The following is a 24,949-nucleotide window of genomic DNA, read 5'->3' as shown; positions in this document are numbered from 1 at the left end:
GGTGAAAATTGCAATTGGTACAGTGGGGGTAAATTTCTAGAGTATAACTTTGATGGAGTGGGAGCGTTTGTGATTACGATGTACACTGCCACATATTGTAGATTGGCTTTGCGATGATTGAAGTTCCCTTTTGACTTGCCATGGAACTTCCTGTTTGTACTCCCAACCTGGTTCTATTCGGTTTGCGGGGTCATGGTACCCTAACGGATACACTGCTTAGTCAATTGATAGGTTAATTGCTTAGCGCTATCGAAGGTAGTCAGTCTGGATGCGGTAACAAGACCTTTGAACTGGTAAATATATTCCCAGATGTGCGTTTCAGTATTTTTCTATCCGGGTTCACCATTCATGGGTGAAGGTTTGCGAGGTCGTTAAATCGGGAGGCGTAAGCAGTCACGTGTAATCCTTTCATGGTAAGGTTCCAAATTCTCAAGAGAGAATTGAAATCCTACCAATTCCAGATGATAGAGAGAGAATTTTGGAGACTACTGAATGATTGAATGGGAACTATGGGTTTCTCTGCTACGACGGTAGCAGAGCTATTCATTCTTTTGTTCTTCTTTGGATTTAGGTAAACTAGGAAAATCTGAATGTTATCCCAAATTTTTAAGTATTTTTAAAATGTATATGTTGTTTTGGGGTTGACATAAGGTTTCTAAGGTACTAAGTTTCAGCAGCGAATCTTGAGAACATCCTTCAATCTCTAAAAGTTTCAACCATTATAGTCTGTCAAACTCCTTTCTCAAGGTTGGTTGCTCACTGGCCCGACCCTAAATAACACAGGCATACATTCCAAGTTTACTTATGGTATGGCTTATGTACAGTACTAACCTTAGTTAAGGCGTTTGACCTAAAGGGTCGAGTTGGTAGTTTTAATTGCAGGCATGTTAAAATTTTAGTATGTGTTCTCATCGCGGGTCAGATATATAACTCTTATATGTTATTGTTGGTGGGGTTTGCAACATTATTAAATTTTGTTTTGTACTCCAAGACTACCAAGTATAGACGAGAGCCAGACAGGAAACACCAGAGGGCATGATCATTTTAGCAATTAAGTCGTTCTAAAATCCAAGAAACCTATGCGACCCTTCAAACCGAATTCCCCATATCGTAAGTAGCCAAGAAGTGGTGTAATTAATAACAATAATACTTTTTATTAGAATGTAGTTGCTATAGTTGTATTCCTCTTTCGAGGATATGAGTTCTCTGTAGCTAATTTAGCTCTGATATCACTCTGTCACATCCTCGGCCGAGGCGGCGGAACACGTCGGGCTATGCGACTAAGTTCATGGATCACAGGTAAACTGAATAAATAACACAAGTACAACAATAAACAATATAGCATTCGTGTTCCATCTTGATGTTTGAATACAAGGTTTTTCCAAATAATAATAATACATGAACTGCCTTAACAGATAGGCATATAACTCAACAACAAGTAAACTAGGTCACATGTAGTCCAATCCATCTTGAATGTCTGTTTAGTGATTTCCTGAAAATAGATGTAGGTTTGAGGGTCAACACAAAGTTGGTGAGTGTTACAGGTTTTTTGCTAACAACAATAATAATACTGTTAAAAACATTTCAAAAAGTATTTTCTTTATGGGTAAACCATATTTAAATAAGCTTTGAAAAATCCAAAAGGTGTATTGGTATAAGTAAATTCATGCTTAAATGGTTTTGAACGAATCAAGTTTATGAGTTGTAGTAAGGGAGAGAGAGATACTCGAGTTAATGTTTATAGTGAGTCCAATAACCAAGCTATGTGACTTGAGTGTACCCGACTACAACGCTTCATTGGACGTTGCAGTAAAAATTATAGACACCTAGCACCCACTTCGATTGATCAGTCGAGGTTGTAGCTAGCAACCGCAGGTGGGGATGTGAACCTCGTATCGATCTATACATATATATCTTGCTCCGAAGATTAACGGAATGGTTAGACTTAGCTAATGAATAACGTAACATCTCACTAAAAAGCTCTTAACTAAAAAGTTTGTGAATAACTCTCAGCCCCTAACTTAATTGTGATTAAGTCACTAGGCATAATGAATGTCTTTGATTAAGTAACTATAAAAGCTGAGTATGTTTGACATGTATGCAAAAGTGTAATATTCTCGCTTTTATAAAAATGAATGTTTCAAATTAATGAACGTATATACATGTATAAACGTTGTGTACTTAAACATATAAATAAACATGCATAGTAATAGCTCAAATCCTTGAAATACTAAAGAGTTTCATAACGTGCTAGTTATAATATGCAATGTCACATAAAAATCATATAATTTTGTATCATGTAGTCTTTGTTGTGTGAATTGGTTATTTCACGATAAAATAACCATAATATGTATATAAAAAGTTTATACTAGTTTATTCACAACAATATGGTAAATTGTTAAATAATAATATTTTTATAAACTAGATTTATTGTATTTTCGCATTAAAAGGAAATTGATTTGTATAAACAAAATATTTAGGCACATGTATCCCCTCCCCCCCCCCCCCCCCCCCAAAAAAAATAATTAAAATATTAAAAAGGGGTTGTAAGCACTCACCCTTGAAGCGTGAGTTCCAATCGTTCGAATTCGGTTTCTTTGAGAATCTTGATGTAAGAAACCGTAAATCCATGATTCTTGAACTTTCAAATACTCTCGGGACCGTTTCGTAACGAATTTTAACTATCGGGGTTGTTTGGTAATTTAATTAACCAAAATAGGATTGCTTGGTTAAAATAAATAAAATGAGGGATCAAAATGGTTTAAATGGGATTAATGTTTGAATATTGGGATCCATTTTGCTAAAAGTAACCAAGGAGGGGCTTTTTCTGAATAAACAGGTAAAATATTTAGGGTTTGGGACTTATATTAAAAGGGAATGTTGCAGCAGGGGTTATTTAGTCATTTTTTGGAAACTAAAAAGGATTTAGGACTTATTGCTTAATAAAATCTCATGGAGGGTCCATTTTTGATTAATGTCCCAAACATAAACTAAGTTAGGGCTTTTATGCCCCGTCTTTGATTTAATCTGGCAAAAGGAAAAGGGAATCCGAGCGGTCAAGGTAGTCACGAAGGTACACAGGCGACGTGAGGTTTCGTCGAGGCCGAAGAAACGAAGCTTCCCTCTTTTCGTCCGGCTGACAGGTGCAGAGTCCGGGCGTCACAAGTAGCAGTAGCATCGAAGCAGGCGAGGTTTCAGTGACCGATGGTGAGAAGGATCGTTATCTCCGGGGTTTGACGAGGCCGAAGGGGAGAAAATGGAACTGGTCCGCCTGGAAGAATGCGAGCAGCAGCAGCGATCAGTCAAGACCTTCGGAGGTCTTTGATCGGTCGCGAAGGGTGTTAACAGTCGCCGATCAAGGGGTGTTTGCGATCGGTGGGGTGTTTGGCAGTGGAGCTCACCGGGAAGAAGGGCAGGTATTGGGGGTTGCGATTTGCTTGAATATCACAGGTCAGTCTTCTTTTTTTTTTTTTTTTTGTTTATAGAAATCAATGGGTAAAAATGGTCTTTTGGGATGTTGTTTGTTTTATCATGAATGGAAGGAACAAACTAGATATTTTGGGTTTGCTTTTGACAGAAAATCGATGGGGTTTTTGGTGTGTATTTGGGTTTGATTTTTCACAGGAAGGGAAGAGGAAGAACACGAATGTGAACTGCTCTTTTAGCTGGCTGTCGTATGAACAACACCTCTATTTGGAGGTGTTCTTGTCTGGAACTCCAAACAGGGGAAAGGAAAGAGTGAAGAGTAATCTTAGGGGGTGTTTCACTAAGAATTAGGAAAATGAGAAAAAGATGGTTTCCCTTTCCACCTTTTTTATTCTCTATAAAATAAGGAGAAAAGCTGAGAAAACAATAATTACTTTCTACGGAGAATTGAGTAAAAAAGCGGAGAAATGGATACAAAAACAATGCCGCTGCTAGTCTGCTACTTTTTTTAAATTATGAATAATAGGACCTCAAAGGGTAAAAGGAGATCTAATGGGACATAGCTCCAAATTTTTACAACGGTGACTCAAAATTTCGACAAACATTTATAGGAGTAATTTTTTATATTATTTTGCTAGTTGATTTAATATTTTGACATCAACTTTTTAATTTTTTTTTTTGAAAACAACACATCTAAGAAAATCACATTCACTTTGATAAATTTAAAAATATCACAAATAAACCATAATGTTATTTACAAATACGAATATACCCACAAGATACTTCTTTTGAACTTTAAGTATTGTCAGTTAAAAAAAAATACAATAACAGATAAAAAAAAGTTTTATAAAATAAAAAAAAATCAAATACAATAACAGATAAAAAAAGTTTTATAAAAAAAATCATTATGACAAAAGATTGTTGTTTGATAAAGATAAACATGATAAAAAAAATCATTTCTCATTCCATAGATTAGTACAACCAAACAAAAGAATTGATCTTGATGTATATTTCTATGGTAATTTCTTTGTGGTACCAAACATGAGAATCAATTCTCTTTCTCCATCTTAATTCCATTTCTCTCCATTTCCATTCTCTGCTTCAATTCCAATTCTCTGTACCAAACGTGCCCTTAATCCTTAATGTAATTGTTTGTGAAATTTATTATTGATCATTAATAGAGCTGTTCTTGGCTGGAACTCCAAACAGGGAAAGGAAAGAGTGAAGAGTAATCTTAATGCAATTGTTTGTGAAATTTATTATTGATCATTTGGTATTTGAATCTTAATTCTTAGCTGTAAATGGAGGAGTGTTGGCCTTATGGTGTGTTCCTACCAGCTTAGGGATAGAGTGTTAGGGATTTTTGGTTGTCCCTTCCAGTGTCCAGCCTTCTCCTCCAAGATAGAATATTTAGATTTTATTTTACGAGTGCAGGAATATTTGAAATCTATTGTCAGATTTTGGAAAGAAAACTTGGAAGTTTTAATTGTACACTAAAAATCTTTGAAGGATTTTTATTTAACTTGTATAAATTTTTGTTAAACTTGTAGTGTTCATTTTAGCCAAATACACTTCTTGCATTGTGTTAGTTATATACATATGTATAAGTATTTGGATAATAAGGTGCTTATCTTACATGTATTGGTGTATGTAGTGATGCATATATTTTAATTGGGTATGCATCGAGGTATGTATTGTTGAGAAAATTAATTGGTTCAATAATTATGTATTTTGTATATGTGTGTATTTGTGTATGAATGTATGCATTATTTTAAAAAAAAAATACACGATTGAACCTTTGAGTTAAACTGTATAAAATATGGTATCAAATGGTTAATGTCACGATTCTTAGTATATATATATATATATATATATATATATATATATATGTTTATTAGACACATAATTTAAAGTAGGGATGAGCATCGAAACCGACATGGGAACCGAACTTGCTGGAAAATTGGAACCAAGCCGGTCTGCTGGTTCTACTGGTTCCGCTTCTATCGGTTTTTGTTGTGTCTTCAATGTTGGAACCGGTCCTCGAGTAATAGCAACATAGGTTTCTGTTTTTGCCGGTTCTACCGGTTTCTGGTTCCCAAAATCCACGAGAATATTGTCCCAGTCCCGGCCCGATCAGTTATATCCGGTTCCGGCCAGTTCCCCGGTCCAAATGCTCATACCTAAATGTATGTATTATATAATTTATAATAACCTATCTATAGTTGACCACATGTTGTTAGTTATGCATCAATATAAATGGTTATACCCGTAAATGTAATGTTATATTTATCGTTAAAACTCACATTTGTTGGGTTGGATAATAAAATATTATTTCCAAAATGTATCAATAGTTTAAGGTTTCATGATTAATAAATATGAAAACGTCTAATTTTTCAACTGTTATAAATATCTTTACTAAAAATATTTCAAATATGAAATTAAATATTAGGCTATAGCCTAAGTCCAAAAATGCTTTCGGAATTTCCATCTGAGGCGGTCAACAAATAGAAACGGTTTTAACAATTTTAAGAAAATCAATATTATACTGACTTTGGATTCTTAAAACAGTCGTATCTTTTACATACGAACTCCGTTTTGGGCGTTCTTTATATTTTCGGAAACAGGAAAACATATACTACAAGGCTAGAGTGTTTGTATTTCTCATAACTGCTTAATTAAAATTTTCAGTTTTTCAGACACATTCATATGGTTACAGTTTGAGCTGTTTGATTTGTTTGTCATATTACATATTTGGAAGTAAGATACCATCTGGTATCTTATAATAGTTGAAATAACTCATTTATTCTATACTAGATGCACTAAAACTTAATGAGTCAAATTACCAAGCGACTTACTGTGAACTTGACCGTTCACCCTCTTTGACCTAAATTTTGGGATGTCACAGTAGAGGCATACACCTTCTCAGGGGGAGCATTCGTTAAAGTTGAAGAGTTAAAACTTCATTCTTATTCTCATCGGGATCACGAGCTAAAGAATTCATTGAAGCTTAGTTTAGACATCATCAGATAAGGGGAGATTGTAAGGTCAAACCTTATGATCTGATGAGTCAAACACTCTACGCTATTTGTCAGCGTCAACGTCTTCTCAAGTACCAGCGTCAGCGTATCAAGCTTATCAGTGTCAACATATCGTATAGTTATTCTATGTAATGTTTTGTATATTAGGTAATGATATACATAAGTATATACTAGATAACAGATCTTATATCTTTATTATGAAGATTGGTTGTTAGTATAGTTAAGGTACAATCCCTTAAATCAAGGGATTCACATGTATAGGTTAGTATATAATCTACATTAGGATAAACCCTAATGTAGAGAGTTCAACTTTGTGTCAATCACCTTTGTGACAATTGACAACTCGTCTTCTTGGTGAAGATAAAACCCTTTCTTGGTGAAAGAACAATTTAGAGAAATCTGTGTTATTTACTTTCTATTGCTTGTTTTTCTTAGATTAGTTTACTTTCTTTCTTTATACTTGAAGTGTATCCGATCGAAACAAATCTTCACTTGGGAGCACTTTCCTTTGTAGAGCTTAATGAAGAAGTATGCGAATCAATAGGAGTGGATGTCTGATCAGGGGAGCTTTGCATACTTGGGTATGGGCTATCCGGTTGGTTATTATCATGTAGCTCCGAGAGGTTGCTGGGTAAAATAGTAATCACTTCATTATTTTCAAATATCGGTTGAATTCCTTCATCGGGATACCTTTGAGAGTACAACTATCACCTAGAGTTCCATTGAAACTCGTCTCTTTTACCCAAGGCCATACGTTATTTTCTTCGAATTAAACATCTTTACTTGTTCTTATCTTCCATACATCCGGATCAAGAAGACAATAAGCTTTACTTCCAAGCTCCATTCCCAAATAACAAAGTTGTTCACTATGTTCATTTAGATTTCTTAAATGTGCACGAGATACTTTTGTATGTGCAACACATTCAAATATCCTTAAATGCCCAAGATTTGTTTTTCGAATTGATGATGCTTCTTAAGGTATCTTTTTGACCGAGGCTTTCATGGAGACCCAATTTAAAATATACACTGCATAATGTACGACTTCTCCCCAATGAACATTAGGAACTTTCATATTTCTCAACATGCACTTCGCCATTTCAACGACAGTGCGATTTATTCTCTCCACAACACCGTTTTGTTATGGGGAGTAAGGTGTTGTATAATGTCTTTTCAAACCTGGTTCATCATAATATGAAGTAAATTACTTTGAAAGAAATTCACCTCCTCGATCAGTTCGAAGAGTTTTAACTTTTCTCTAGTTTCATTCTCCACCAAAATACGAAAATTTTTAAACGAATTAAGTGCTTCATCTTTCGTTTTTAATAGAAAAGTCCACATTACACGACTGTAACCGTCGACTGATAGCATGAAGTAATGATTACCTGAAGGTGTGGGAGGTCAAATCGGTCCACATAAATCGCTATGTTGGAGTTCTAATCAGGTTGTTGCTCTAAAACTTGCTTGTAAAGGATAGGATTTACTTGCTTGCTTACCAATCAAACAACCTGCACACACTTCTGTGGGATGTTTAATCTTAGGTAATTCGAGTACGAATTCTTTGTTTAACATGTTTTTTTGGGGTGGAAAATTGAGATGACCTAGTCGAGCATGCCATAGCCACGACTGTTGTTTTGCTATTCCCAACAAACTTTATGAAACAACTTCATTCAACAAGATTTTATAAAGGCGATTTGGGGAGCAAGTTACCTTCATTAAAAGTCTAACGGTCTTGTTGTGAACCCAAAGAAATGGCCCATTTATGAAAATTTTATCACCATATTAAGCAAGTTGTCCCAAAGTTATGATGTTACTACATAAACATGGTATGTAGTACACCTCCTGTAGCATGAGTTTTTTCCTATTTTTGCACTGGAAGCTTATCGACCCTTTTCCTTCTATACGTACCTTTGAAACATCTCCAAATTTTACGTATCCCTGAGCACTTATGTCAAGGTCGTGAAAATTCTTCTTATCACCTGTCATGTGGTTGCTTGCCCCATTGTCCAAGTACCATAGGTTGGACCTGTTGGGTTTGTTACTAATAGGATCTCAACTTTGGACTTACTTTTTCCTCATTTAAGAATACTTCTTGATGTGCTTCACATGTTTTTCTTACTATCAACAGTAATGTCGGCTCATCATCATCTCCTTGTATTAGGTTAGCCTCTTGATTTCTTTCTCTTCGTGGATTATTGCACTCGATAGCATAGTGACCGTATTCTTGGTAGTTATAGCATTGGATTTTTGCTTTTATCACAATTTTGGAATAATCCACAACCTTATCTATTTCTTGGGAAGGGTCAGTGCCCCGACGACCTCCTCGATTGTTGTTGTTGTTGCCATCTCTTCCACCGCCTTTTCCATGTCCTCTACCACGGCTACGCTCAAGCCACTCCTAATGTGTTCACTACTAGAATATAGGCATTTAATGACGTGAAAACCATGACACACAACGATTTATGATACGCAAAAGTGCGTGCCCTAAAAATAATGTCATCTCCCAAAAAATGTGAAGAATATAAGATACACATTTTTGCATGACCTAAAATTAGTGTTAGGAAAATAAAAATAAAAACACGGAGGGCACCCATTAAAAAAAGTGTGTCGTGAAGATATGTCGCTTTATAATTCTTTAAATGAACGCATGCTGACTATTTACTTAACAAAATCGCAGGGGATCTAGGGCTTTTTTAAAAGGATGCTGTGACATCCCCAAATTTCTCGGCCAGAAAAGACCGATTTTGTTTATGCTTTATAAAAATCAGAGTACTTCTTTTAATAAAAATGTTGCGGAATTTGTTCCCAGAAAAACATGATAAATATATTATCAAAGCATTTCCGAAGAAATGTATTTTATTCATATTAAAACTTTGGGATGTCATCGTCAATACTGAAACATAAGCATAAACAGACCTTACATTTATTTACACTAGTGATCTACATCTCCTTTAATCTCTCAGTGTAAAGTAGCTTCATATCGACACCTGTGATACAAATAAGTTTGAGTGGGTCAGGTTGGGAAACCTGGTGAGTACATAGGGTTTTCAACCCACAATAATATAATTATTATATTTAATCATCAAACAATCAACCCAATTACCCATCCCCGTTATCTTATTTATTCTTAAAGAGCTTAAGAATCATATGTCCTCCATTCATTCATTCCTAATGATTATCCTAAGGAATAGATACGAAGTCCATCGCTGCCCGAGATTCATACAACAGGCACTAAGGCCATAGCTGCCAAGGTAACCAAAGGAATAGGCACGAAGTCCATCGCTGCCAAAGATTTATACAACAAGCACTAAGTCCATAGCTGCCAAGGTACTAATTCCATAGCTACCAATATTCATCTATACGATACTAAATCCATAGCTACCAACGTACATCTATTCCGTCTTTCATCCCTCATTTGTTATCTACCCATGTTTTACCCAACATATTTGTAGATAAAAATATATATACATTTTAAATCATTTTAAACATGTATAAAACATTCATTCAACATCCATCTCAAATAAACAAACAACATATATACACATAGCACGTATTTTATATAAAATACTTCATATCTATGTGTAAGATGAAAGTGACTATACACTCACATGATAAGACGACGATTAGACAACACTTCGTCCCTTAAAACAACATTCTTCGATGAAACGGGATGTTTCCTTAAAAACCGGGCTTCACGCGGGCAGAGTTTCGGCTCGAAAACTCTTTTTCTCGGGATCTTCGGGGGGTCGGGACTTGCTTCGGGTGTTAGGGACGATAACGGGACTTCGGGGGGGGGGGGGGGGGGGGTTAAAAGCAGGCTAAAAGAGTGTTTAAAGTGAAAGAGAAATGAGAATTGGTAACATAAACCCGGAGGGCTCGATTTCTATTTATAGGCTGAAAAATCGACTCTCACGTCGTGAACCAGGTATATTCACGTCGTGAGTTTGATCCTGGTCAACCCCTAGGCTTGCCGTGTGTCTTCTAGGCTCGAAACGCGTCGTTCACTGAGTTCACGTCGTGAACACTGTGTTCACGTCGTGAATGCTGTCAAATTCTCGAAGTTTGTGCTCCGAACTTCAAAAATCCATATCTTTCGCATACGAGCTTTGTTTTTGACGTTCTTTATATCCACGCGTAGGTGAGATTATGATCTACAACTTTCATTTAGACTCCTTCGGCTAATTTTAAATTTATTTTTAATATTATATTATATTATATTTTTAACGGGCCAGGACATGAAAAGTTCGTTAAAAATTCATAACTTCTTCATCCGACGTCCGTTTTCGTCTGTATTTTTATCGTTATGCTAAAATTAACGAGATATTCGATTCTCGTTTATGTTGTGTCGGCTAAAAACCGCTCGATCTATTATTTGAATTTTGGGCTGCATACTACTAAGCCGAAACTTCGAAAAATCATAACTTCCTCATACGAAGTCAAATTTGGGCGTTCTTTTTATGCACGCTCTCGGTTTAATGTATTCTACAACTTTTGTTTAGTTCGGTAAGGACAAATATCGCTCTATCGTAAATTCACTATTTACGTCGCGATGTGTCGTGCCGGTTCTGTCGTGAAACTTCGACGAGTCGTAACTTCTTCGTTCTAACTCGGATTTCAGCGTTCATTATATGTACGAAAACCTTGTCACATATACTACAACTTAGTTAAGATTATTTATTCTAAATAATCCTCTATCAAAAAACCATTTTTGACGCTCATCGTCTCTAAATTGACTAGCCCTGATCTACGGGCGTTACAGATGCCCTCTACAAGGTTCGCTGCATCTGCATCACTTCCACTCATCTCTGCTCACCTCTTCCCACCGACGACCTCCGCTCACCTCTTCCCCTACCCCTCCCAAATTCATCTTCTTCCAATTTGGGGGTTATTACCCTAATTCCTTTCGATTACTCTCCGATTAAATGATTTCTTGTCGACTGCGAAGCCTCCACAAACCCTACCTCGACTCCATCGCCATCTACTTCTTCCCAACGGAGACCTGATTTTACTCCATCGTCGTCTACTTTACCCTCTGTCGCCATCCTTCTCTCTCCACCTGCCTCATTTGCTCCTTGTGAATCCTAGTAGACGTTTCTTTACCCGCTTTGGTGATCATTGGAGAGAGAGCCATCGGAAGAACCCCGTTGAAATCTATTCGAATTTGTTTCTCTTTCTCTGATCATGCAAACTCGATTTATGTTCAGATTTTTCAGTTTAGGAATTTAACATTGTTCTTTAAAGTTCACATGTTTATGGTAAATTTATTAATACATGAAGTATTTTCATGGTCTCTATCTTGACGATGTCCTTAATATAAATCTCTACAAAGGTAATCAGGCGATGATCGATGTCCATTATATCAATCTATTTTTTTCCAACAACATAATTGGGCTTCTTTTCCATCTGCTCTTACTTTTTTTATTATGTTTACAGATTCACTAATTAAACATCAGTTGGTTTATGCGTAACCACAATTTCATTGAATCATATGTATATCGAGGATGCAAAGTTAAGGGTATATATTTTGGATTGTGAAATCAATTTGGGTTTCATTCGTAAATGTTCCTGATGTTCTTGACCTAATGCTCCACCACATTTCCCTAATTGTTTCTCGATTTTCTTCTCCTTCCTTCCTTTAGTGATTGCTCGATTCTAGAAAATCACTATTGAGTTCAAAACGATTTTGCTTCAAGTATGAACTATATATTAATTGTTTAATGTTGTTTAATTGATAATTGCCTTAGATGAAATGCCTAATATATTAGATAATTGAACTGTTTCTTATTTCCTAATAAGTGTTTGACTAAACGCCTAAGAGATGAGATGATTGTAACTTTGCTTAATGTTGTGTCCTTCAAACAACAAAGAATTGAATGACCTCCTGAAAGTTCTTGTTAGAGAACAAAAAACTAATATAAAGTTCTTATGCTTATCTGATGTATCATGGGTCACTCTATTCCTAATTATAGGGGTTCTGTAATGCACTTCACTGTAATCACGCTTATGGTCACAAAATGGTAAGATTAGACTTGTAGTTTAATCATTCTTCTAATCTTATCAATGATTCATCATCCAAATAATAGGACATGATATCATCAGGTAAAGAAGCAGATGGCCTATCATGATACTCAAAAAACATATAATAGGACATGATATCATCACTGTAATCACGCTTATGGTCACAAAATGGTAAGATTAGACTTGTAGTTTAATTATTCTTTCCCGAATCAACAATCGATTCGACCAACAATAAAATGCCTCGTACATCACTAAGATAGCCCAACCACTAAATTCAGTTACCCAAAAAGTTAGGAAGTTCTTTTGGTAAAAACAATAAGAAGATGTATTTAAATTGGTACAACACAAGTTGTGCAACACGTCGTCGCTGATTGTACTAAAGGGCATGAACAATGCCGTAAAATATTGTGACACATCTCACCAATCCTTGGATTACGCATTGATGTATACGGATAAGATTATTGCATACGCTTTGAGGCAATCGATGGTGCATGAGTAGAACTATACCACACATGACCTAGAGTTAGGAACGTTAGTATTCTCCCTTAAAATCTATAGACAATAGTTATATGAAAGTAAATGCACTATCTTTACTGACCACAAAGGCCTTCAACATATCATAGATCGAAGATGCTCAACATGAGGCACAAGCAATGTGTAGCTTGCAAAGGCAGTATACCTCATTGGAAGCTTGCCAACTTGAGTGAATCACTTGACTCCTCCTATTGATATGAATGAGACTTTGGGGACTACTATTGCGGATTCAATATCTGAAACTGTATCTCTGGCTTCATTCTTGGATATCTATTTTAGTATTCATGCATGCCCAGTAAGGGCATAATACTCATCTTTGACATTTTTGATAATGGTCTCATTTAAGTATTTCACTTTGCCCAAATATGATTTCTCAAGTTTGAGTATATCATTTCAGAACCTTTCGGTCCTAATATGTTTATATTACATTGCCAGGACGTTTATTTCAAAACATCTCTTATTTCAGTGTTTTATGCCACTTTTCGTATTATAAATCACGAAACTTTCCAAAACTAGAAATATTTTAAAACTTTGATATTTTTTATATAATCAAATTACTACCATTATGCTCTTAACCATCTTTTGATTGACATGTGAAATGTATGTTATCTCTTTTTCTAACTATTTTTATAAGTCAAGTTAAAATTTTGAACGATGAACACGGATTTTTGGACAGTGTACACTTAACTTCTTGACCCAAGCCTGTTATCACTTTCCCTCAGTTCAGTTTTCTTTCTGATATGAAAAACATAGTATCAAACCTTGGTTCATTTTCAAAATACTCACTTTTCGCTTTTAACAACAACTTAATTAATTTCCTTACGGAATTTCTAGCATCGCTCTTGTCAAACTTGGAGTGTTTACTTCTATTGATATTCTTGCATCCTTATCAACCAAATATGATTCATTCTCATTACATAGTAAAGTATTCTTACTCTAGCCATTATGATCAACTTCGTCATCAGCACATAGTTTAGAACTAGAATCTTCCTCCATATAGAGCATATCTTGTTTATGATCTCTAGAAACCACTAAGTGTCTTTATGTTGCTTTACATGGCTAACCACCATAAATAGCTTGGTGAACCTCACCATCGAGTTGGTATACCTTTATCGAAATTCTCTTTAGGACTGGAAAGAACTTGACTTTCTACAAGTTATAAATTTGTACCAAAGGTTGCTTTGGGGACTACATCCCCAATGAGAATGATACCTCATCTCATATTGTGTACTACTCAAACTATCTCGTTGTAGTTCTTTGGATTCTTTATGGAACTTATGGAATGACTAGAAGGAAGAGATACCCTATGTCCTATAAATTAAAATTCTATTGAGTCATTACTACCGTAAATAAGAGCATCATCATGAGAATCGTTTTCAACATTCACCTCTTTCCTACTCTTATTCGTAGATGTTTTTGGCACTTACATCAGAAGCTCTTGTTAGCTTTGGAGTTTCAATGTGAGATGTATTTCACATTCTTCAATTATCGTTTCCTCCCCGACTTAGATATTTCCCATGGCACTTTATCTATTCATGTCCTTATCGAGGATCTAGTCTTTAATGCTTTCAAAAATTTAGCTATCCTACCTTATTGGAGCGGCTAACTATTGCACCAGTACTGGGCAAACTATCAAGTAAATGATAATAGTAGCAATTACAGGACTACATCTTCTCACCCAATGTCAATTGAGGCTAGTATTGAGGTAATTAATAAATTATTCCTATTCGCATGAATCGTCACAGAGCTACCCTTTCACATTCATGTTCCATAGCCTACGAATCAAGTGCACATTATTTGCAGTAGAGGATGTTTCATGCATTTAGACAATGGTCATATAAAATTGTGGGTTGTCTCCATACTAGAAAGGATGTATGCACATCCTTCACCATTAATAATTTTAGAACTCCAAGTGCTTGATGGTCCAGATGCTTCCGATCCTCTTGTGATATATATAAGGTATTCAAACCACTGGGTGGTTGTAACATCCATAAAATTCAAGCAAATTTAAAACTTTTTCAATCATTCAAAAACCTTTAATTATTACAAAATGTTTTAAAAATAGTTTCATATCAGAGTATCCCAGAAATCAAGATCATAAGAATGTGAGGAGGTGCACGATCACGCCTTCGCCTTCCCACGATCATCTAAAGTACCTAGAAAAAAAAATCCAAAACTGTAAGCCCGAAGCTTAGTGAGTTTCCTACAAGATACCCGCACAACAAATAACACACATATATGAACAACATACTATGAGCCCAATCAACCATCGGGTTGGAATGCCCCACACCCTCAACCATCGGGTTGGAATGCTAACATACTAAGGGTCCAATCATCCTTGGGATGGTATACCCTCGAACCACAACCATCGGGTTGGAATGCCCACATATTATGAGTCCAATCATCCTCGGGATGGAATACTCTTGGTCCACAACCATCAGGTTGGAATGCCGTGGTCTTTTGGCTCTTGCACAAAGCAGAGAAGTGTTAACCATCAATCAATCATGTGCACATATATCAGATAATCACATAACAGTCTACAAACAGACAAACCGATCTACAGATCATTAAGCATAGCAGCATCCTATCTACCAGGATATCGATCTAACTGATCATAACCACATAGAACATCCTATCTACCAGGATACCGATCTAAAAGATCATAACCGCATAGAACATCCTATCTAAAAGGATACCAATCTAACATATCACACTAGCAATAAAGTAGGATAACAATCCAAAGGGCCGACCTTGGTGCCTTCGACCCTTGAGTATAGTGAGGAAAAATCACCTCACAATGTCATTCGGAACTGAAATATCAAACCCCTGAAACACGGCTCCAAACACCAAAACCGATAACCACCAATGATCCACTTCCATAAATTCCCAAATTACCAAAATACCCTCAGAAGTCAATTGGTCAACCCTTGGTCAAAGTCAAAGTTAACGGTTAAGGTCAACAGTCCATGTTGACCCAACTCGTCGAGTGTAGCTTACTGACGCGTCGAGTTCCTTCAGAACTCAAACAATTATGAAAACCCTAGTTGACTCGCCGAGTTTCCAGACAACTCGTCGAGTCCATGCAATGTCCAAAATGTCGGGAAAACCCTAACCAACTCGTCGAGTTAACTCACAAACTCGCCGAGTTCATCCAGTAAGCGGGAAAACCTCATCCAACTCGTCGAGTTGTCTATGCAACTCGTCGAGTCCCTTCAGTCCTTTTCTCATTCAGACGCTTTTAAGCAAAATCAAAGCTCCAAACTGTAGATCTAGCATCCTAGGGTGTAGTTACCACGTAAAGTTGCTAACTTTACGTGCATGCAAGGCTCCATGAAGCTAAAACACTCATAAATGTCCTTAGGAAGAGGTTTTGGACATGGAAAAGGGCCAAAGCTTCATAAATCTTGAGGCTTTAGGTCTATAAGGGCCTAGAGGAGTCCAGATCTGAAAACCATGTTCTCATGACAAGCTCAAACTCGAGTATGACCCCCATTTTACACCAAAATGCCCAACATAAGAAGAGATATAAGGAATGGAAAGTCAAGGTAAGGACTTTTTACCTTCAAATGGATTCCAAAACAATGTAGATACTGGTTCTACAAGCTTCTTCTCGTTCCAAGCCTCTAAATCTTCAAGCGTCTTCAAGAAAATACACCAACACACACTTTTAGCCTCACACACACACACACACACTTAAAAATAGGGTTAGATCGATTAGGGTTTTCTTCTGGACGTGAGAGGGTGGTAAGGAGGCTGGAAGGAAGGCCTTAAGGTCCTTTAAATAGGATGCAAACCCTAAAAAGTAGGGTTTTCATGCACAGTCTCTACTAGTCGAGTTGGGGTCCACCAACTCGTCGAGTATGTCCCATAAACCACGCGGCCATATTCGTCTCTACACGACGAGTTGTGGAAACTAACTTATCGAGTAGGTCTCTAATATAGAGTATAAAACATTTAAAATTTACACCTGGGAGTCGGGGTGTTACAATTCTCCCCCACTTGAACTAAACTCCGTCCTCGAAGTCTGCTGCGGTGAACAACTCCGGGTAATGCTCCCCCATATCTGCCTCCGGCTCCCAAGTCCACTCACCTCCTATCTGATGCTCCCTTTGCAACTTCACCAAAGGTACCTCCTTGTTCCCTAGAACCTTCACTTTCCTCTCCAGAATGGCCACTGACCTCTCCACGTAATTCAGACGCTCATCGACCTGAATATCATCTAATGACACCACTGCCTCCTCATCCAGTATGCACTTCCATAATTGCGAGACGTGAAAAGTGTTGTGGATCTGACTAAGCTCCTCTGGGAGATCCAGTATATATGCCACCTTGCCAACCATGGCAATAACCATGAATTGCCCAATGTATCGGGGATCTAACTTTTGGGTTTTATGTATACTACAACAATCCTATGGTGCACATACAACCTTAATGCTTTGGATCTAAGTTTTCTCTAGTTATACATGCAATAAAATATCCAAAGCATGAAGCCTACAACTAGCGTACAATTTGGCATATGAATCATAAAACTAAGTTAGAAGATTACCTCTTATTGTAGCTTGTTGAATTTTGTCCTTTAAGAACTTAGCACCCCAAGTGTGATACCTCAAACGGTTCACAACACACCATGAACAAAGGAGGACTTTGAGAGAGAATATGTAGCACACAAAATCGGTTATAGTTCTTCCTAGAAGACTTAGGTCGTCATATTTTGGATAAGGGGTAACATATATATAGTGTAGGATTCCAATGGTCATGTGTAAACCCTAATCCATACACATACGCTTATGATCCATAACTCATGTGGACTAACTCTTTATGGATTCTTACATAAACTTAGTCCATCATGGATCAAAAGCCCAAACCATATGTATCACTAATTTACATAATTAGTCCTTGTTAATTTAATTAGTCACTTTTGATCACTAAATTAATTCCAAATTAATTCTTGATCAGTACTAATTAAATATTATGATTTCTCAATTAATATATTATACTTATAATATATTAGTAAATCATAAATAACCACTTACTCAAATATCCATCCTATCAAATTGTCCTGGTGATATGCAACCCGAAATGGAGCATGCTACTCTCGGGTCAAGTACATACCAATTATAGTTATGGGCTTAGACACCTAATCCATCAGTCTCCCACTTGGATAAGTCTAATAACTATTATTGCAAGTACGACTCTAAAATCACGACTAACAATCGTAGCTCTTAAAAGCCGCTGTCAAACTCCGACCTAGTCAATAACGCGTCCATTAGATAAGGGATCATATATTCCTCCATTCTAGATATCGTATGGACCGAGACATGGATTATAATCATTCTCTCGGTCCATCTGTTGTTTCCCAATTTTTGATTTAAGACGACCGACTAATTGAACAAATCAAATCAGTTCAGGCTTGGCCAAGCGCTAAGGGTTGTCATCACTAAATCATCGAGGGGCCCACATATATCGATTTTATCCCTCTAAGGGTAAAACGAATGGATAAACTTCAAATCATATGCTTGCTCTATTCACTCATCAAATCACACACAATAATATGTTTTATAACACCAAGTTACTGGTGCGTTTACATATGATCAATGGGCAACCGACTTGTAAACTGCAACTATATGTCTCCGTTTCAAGAATATAAGATATTATCGTCTCACAATCACTCGTGATAAAATCCATGAAGTGATTCAGATGAGCGTGGGGTTAATCTAATACTCAAATCTTATTACATGAGTACTCATGAACACTGCAGCAAACTTGTGCTATGTCTAAAACACCTAGACAGTCTACAGTCATATTCATGACAGTCTTGCCTCAATACCTACTTCCAAAGTATGATCAACTGTGGATAGTTTGAATAATCTTATTATTCGGGAAGTCAAAACATGCAAAGTGAAACACAATAATAATCGAATCCAATATGTTCTCAAAACTTTGATTATAAATAAAACACCTTTTATTTAATCACCATATTGATTACACATTATTCATTGTATAATGTTTCGATTAATCAACTTAATACTTGAATTAAAACAATAGTTATACCATGCTCCAAGCATGCAAACTATGTTTGCCTATGGTCCTTTCTTTGTGAAGCAGATCAATTGAAAATATTTCCAATGATTCTCATTTCATAATTCCAAATCCTTATCTTATATGCAATGATACTCTTGTAATGACTATGCACAAAAGTCATAGAGACTTGGCAACACACATTACAAAGTATTGCAATGGAGAGCAATTCCATAGAAACGAAGTCTCATATTCAAAGTACATGCCTTTGAACATCCTTCTTGCATTAAGTTTTCTAATCTTACATATATTTTATTATTGACTTCCTCTTATGGTAACATTTACATATTCCCATTTTGACTATCATATCTAAACAAGAGTTACCTCTTCTCAGAGTATGTCAATATGGTCCTTCCAAAATTTTACACTATACTTCCAACTGTCAATGAGTAACCAATATTTGGTAAACCTCAGATTGTCCTCGATAATTTCTTAACCATTTTAGTCACATCTCGTTCTAGTCCCTTTTCCCTCTTAATTCCCTAGGCATATGGAAAATTAGAGCAGATTAATATTATAGTGTATGTAACCGATCCTATACCCGAAGCATATGGGATACGATACATATTGTTTTACATAAAGACATGATACTTTACCAATCTCTCGCTATAATATTTCCACATATAACATTCATATATGTTCTTGACTAAATTCTATTAAAATCTCAATCTAAGCTTTTTAGATTTGAAATGAAGTATGAATTCCTCTCCCTTAATTATAGCAAAACAACTTTTCAAACCCTGCAACTTTGCAAATTGAAACTTTTATTTTCTATAATTAACATTGCTAACTCGCAAGACTTACCATAATAATTATGCTCCCACTAGCATAATAATTATTATCTTACTAGCATAACACTTATGCTCCCACTAGCTTTGACATGTACCCAGAAATCAGCTGGACTTCTAGAAATCAATACTTGTTGACTTTCTTACCAAAGTTCAAATTTCTGATACAAGATGCTTCAATAAGACTTTATCTAGGCTTCTCAAACTCATACACCTTTCCTTAGATATCTCACATGTGTGTCTAACCAATTTAAGAACTTACAGTAATAAGTCTCAAATGCTTATACCTTTTGCCATTTCTCATAATTCGAACTATGAAGAGGGATGTCGTAATCATAATCGAATTTGAGAATGCAAATATCACAATTGCAATCTCCTTAAAATCTACTTAGTGAAAGCGTTTCCTCACAATCATTTTCATGAATTGGAGAGAAACATTATGACACTCAGATTTTATGGTGTATGTGTTCCTATCCATGTGAATTTGTCATAACCATAATCACAAGACAAGGTTAGTGACAAATCCAAACTCATATGGACTGAACTTGTTCAATCTTAACTTCTTTCCACCTGGCAGCACAAGGGCCTACCATTGCTTCCAGGTTGTTATGCAAACAATTGAGAACTCATAGAATCACATGCATTGTCAACTTCAACTAGAATGGGCACAGAAACAAGAATATGTCAACACGATAGGTTACAAACCTCAATTCGTGCGCTAGTGATTAACAATAGGTTTACTCTTGATTAGTTCTTGAAACTTTTCAAGATCTTTAAGACTCCCACTGACCTCTTGACATATAAGATTCTCTTTTTCAAGAAACCTTACTTGACAAACAAATATTCAAGAGTTAGTGTCGTTTCTTATCAAGACAAACACTTCTGACAATTGGTCTTAGTTGGTCTTTGTTTTATCCAAACATCACAACTTACCAATTTCAAATGTACAAGAGTAAGTAACATTTTACTCTACATTTGATGAGTGTTATAAACCTTCTTAAGATCATGCCACTCAATGTACAATCTTGGAGTATGACTCGAAGACTTGATATTGGAACGAAGTATGACTCACCTTTTGATTTAACCATTTCAACAATTCACGATTCCTCTTCTTAGCCATACAAATGCAATAAGATGTCCTTAGAGGATCAATTGTGATATGGTTTTCATAATCATTAAGATGATTATAAAACATGATGCTAAAGTACTCTCCCTACTTTTCAGTTTGGAGAAACTTTTATCTTTCTGCCTAATTGATTCTTCTTATTCGTTTTTCTATACATTGAAACTTTTTCAATGATCCAGAATTACACTTAATCTTGCAAGTATAACCATATTTACTAAACTTTTAGTAAATCATGACAAATAGTCTTATCATTCTTTGTGGTGGACCTGACCAGCGCACAACCAAGTGTACCCGATACCCTAGTCCTTCACTTGACTCACATATACACGTGAGCAAGGAATTAGTCTTAATCTCCCAAAGATGAAGGTTCTCATTCATCACACAATACAAGTTGCATGATTCCAAGTTTCTATCCAACTGAAACTTGGGTGATGAGAATCTTTCCTTATTTGGTAAATCTTGACACTACCACAAACGAAAGAATCAAATCCATTTCCAATATTGCTATCAATGGAAACATATAAACAAATATTTTCACAAATGTCATTGCAAGGAAACTTAAAATAAGATAATATCAAAAAAAATTTCTTTTATTTATAACACGCGGAAAAAACTTTTCCTTACAATGCAATTATAAATGAAAACTATGTTCCAAAATATTTCTAAGCAATCTATCATAACTCTTAAGCAGCAACTCAAAAATCTGATCATCGAGCCATGCGATCGAAATCCATCTATTCGCGATCAGATTCAGCTTATTGATCCTTTAAGCTTCCTTTCTTTTCTTCGATCCTACAAAACATCAAAATGTAATTACATTACATCATGTATTAAGAATCTCCAAATAGGTACTTAATAGAGTTAGATAGTGGACTTACCTGAAGCAGAGTCATACACTCTGACTTTACCATCCTTATGATCCTTCAGGTAGATACGGCAGCTTCGTAACCAATGCAAATTCTCTTGGCAGTAGAAGCAAATAGATTCTTTTGTAATGGAACACAATACAATCTCAGACTTAGTCCTTCTCCTTACCATTAGGTCAAATGGCTTGACCATGGCCGATCCCTTTCCATTGGGAAGTGAAGAATTTTCTGGACTTCCGATGTTTCCATTGTCAATGTCCATGGAAGTTTGGGAGGTAGATCTTCCAATCAAATTTGCTTGACCAGTGCGCCAAATCATTTCTGATTCAGCAGCAATTAACAAATAGGTAAGATCAATAAGGGTCACGTCGTGGTCTGTCATATAGTAATCTTTAACAAACTGACTATATGACTCGGGAAGTGACTGGAGAACCAAGCCAACAACCAACTTCCTCGACACAACGACTCCTAACCTTCCCAGCCTGTCAATGTGTGACTTCATCTCCAAGACATGTGCACACACAAACCTTTCATCTTGGTGTTTGTTTGCCAATAGGGCTTGAGTGACCTTGAAATTTTCAAGTCGACGAAATTGTGGGACAGGGAGAATTATTGGAGGAGGTGGAGGAAGTGAAGCATGATTTCCATCTCCAAGATCCAATCGTGGGACATCATCTTCACGAGGAAAGCCTTTTCCATAAGATTCGGGAAGACCATAGTTGTCACAAGTAGACATCTACAAGGGAGAAATTCAAGTTAAGTTGATTTCAGTCCTTAATATAACACCTAAATGACATATTAAGGCTAGGACCCAACACAATAATCTACAATTCGAAAGAGGGATGCCATAATCCAATTTCAAACTATAAAAAGGTAGGTAAATGACGATTTACCAATTTCCACAATGAAAAGCGAAAATGAACTTTAGATTTTAAATGAATTGAAATTCCTAGATCTTTTGAGATTCGTTGAACTTTTCAATGGCATGTTTAATCTCGATTATGTCCTACAAGTTTGTGACTGGGATACCGAGGATCACAAACAAGGTGTGAATAACCATGCAAATTAGCTTGGTAATCTCGATGTGATTTATCACCTAATCAATGTGTCGGTTAACCACACACACTCCATTGATCTATGACTAACATCGAGCTACCCTTTGCCACCCTTGTTAGTCTAAGTTAGTGTGCCGATTAACCACACACAATCCACTAACGACTTGAAAAGGTGCAAAGTGCAATTTCATGGGTTAGCATCAAATTCACATTTTTTCTAAAGTAACTAAGATTGGGAATTTATAAAATATTTAGTTACTTTATAATTCATTATACTTTTAATGAGGGTTTAGTGTCCTATCCTACCCGTTCGGTTAACGACCCTCCACCAGTCAAGGAAGTGGTGGGTGAGAGTGGACACCCATTAAAACACCATTTTATAGGCAGTAAACTTATACCCCCTTATAGACCGGCTTCGTGAATGAGGCATACTAACGGTAAGACTGACCTTTCACTTATACATATATAATATATTAAACTTTTAATTTTATATAGTATAAGGGTGTATTTTAAGCATTTAAAATACTTGTGGTTTAATTCTATTAATAAATTATACTCTTAATTTAATTAAACTTAAACCATGTTGTTATGGATTTATTAATCTTCACCTTTAATTAAACACTTTAATTAATTTAATACAATCCATAAGAGGTAACTTGAACAATTCAAAAGACATTAAGGTTCTAAACATAAAATACAAAATTGAAACTATTTAATTAATTTTAAGTTATGAACCTAAGAGTTGCACCTTTTAATTACAAGAGTTTTAGAAATCAACGTTTCATAATTTGAGACTTTTCAAATACCAAAACTTGAGGGCAATTTTGTAACTCTTGAAAACCTTTTGATTTCCAAACTTGATGACAAGATTTGTAACTCCATAAAACTTTTAAATCAAATTTTAAAACCAATAAAATAATCATAATTTTATCTTTTACAAATTTGAATTAATGCAACTCTTATAGCAAGATAACTTCAAATCAAATATTACAAACAATTAGCATATCATATAAACTAGTAATAATTTCAAGATTTGACAATTTATCTTTTAATTGGATGGGATAATCATTACCATATCAGAAAAAACATATTTTATGACACAAAACAGTTTAAGGTAATGATCCAAATCCAATTCTGGCCAAAAAACCCGAAAATCTGGCAACAGACTGGTGAACTCGTCGAGTCGGATAATGGACTCGTCGAGTTCATGATGAACTCATCGAGTTCATGAGTGGACTCTCCGAGTTTACCCTGTTAGAGTGTAGAATTTCATTTTTTTTCAGATTTGAACAATTAGTCATGCATCAAATATAACAGAAAACGACCCATGGCGTTGATACCACTGTTGGGTTTTATGTATACTACAACAATCCTATGGTGCATATACAACCCTAATGCTTTGGATCTAAGTTTTATCTAGTTATACATGCAATAAAATATCCAAAGCATGAAGTCTACAACTAGCATACAATTTGGCATATGAATCATAAAAGTAAGTTAGAAGATTACCTCTTGTTGTAGCTTGTTGAAGTTTGGCTTTTAAGAACTTAGCACCCCAAGTGTGATGCCTCAAGCGGTTCACAAAACACCATGAACAAAAGAGGACTTTGAGAGAGAATATGGAGCACACAAAATCGGTTATAGTTCTTCCTAGAAGACTTAGGTCAGAAAATTTTGGATAAGGGGTAACATATATATAGTGTAGGATTCCAAGGGTCATGTGTAAACCCTAATCCATACACATACGCTTATGATCCATAACTCATGTGGACTAACTCTTTATGGATTCTTACATAAACTTAGTCCATAATGGATCAAAAGCCCAAACCATATGTATCACTAATTTACATAATTAGTCCCCGTTAATTTAATTAGTCTCTTTTGATCACTAAATTAATTCCAAATTAATTCTTGATCAATACTAATTAAATATTATGATTTTTCAATTACTATATTATACTTATATTATATTAGTAAATCATAAATAACCTCTTACTCAAATATCTATCCTATCAAATTGTCC

At 35.7% G+C, this 24,949-nt stretch overlaps 1 long non-coding RNA gene across 1 annotated transcript; it reads left to right on the top strand.

The window, feature by feature from the left end:
* Window positions 1-2,990: 2,990 nt before the first annotated feature.
* LOC145123296 (uncharacterized) lies at window positions 2,991-4,969 on the top strand. Its single transcript, XR_013715092.1, has 2 exons — window positions 2,991-3,450; window positions 3,578-4,969. It is a non-coding gene; the product is annotated as an uncharacterized LOC145123296 (long non-coding RNA).
* Window positions 4,970-24,949: the final 19,980 nt, after the last annotated feature.

This window comes from Lactuca virosa, chromosome 7 (genome assembly GCF_052849685.1).
Source record: "Lactuca virosa cultivar CGN04683 chromosome 7, Lactuca_virosa_CGN04683_v6, whole genome shotgun sequence".
Lineage (NCBI taxonomy): Eukaryota > Viridiplantae > Streptophyta > Magnoliopsida > Asterales > Asteraceae > Lactuca > Lactuca virosa.
This window is presented reverse-complemented; position numbering and strand designations above follow the sequence as displayed.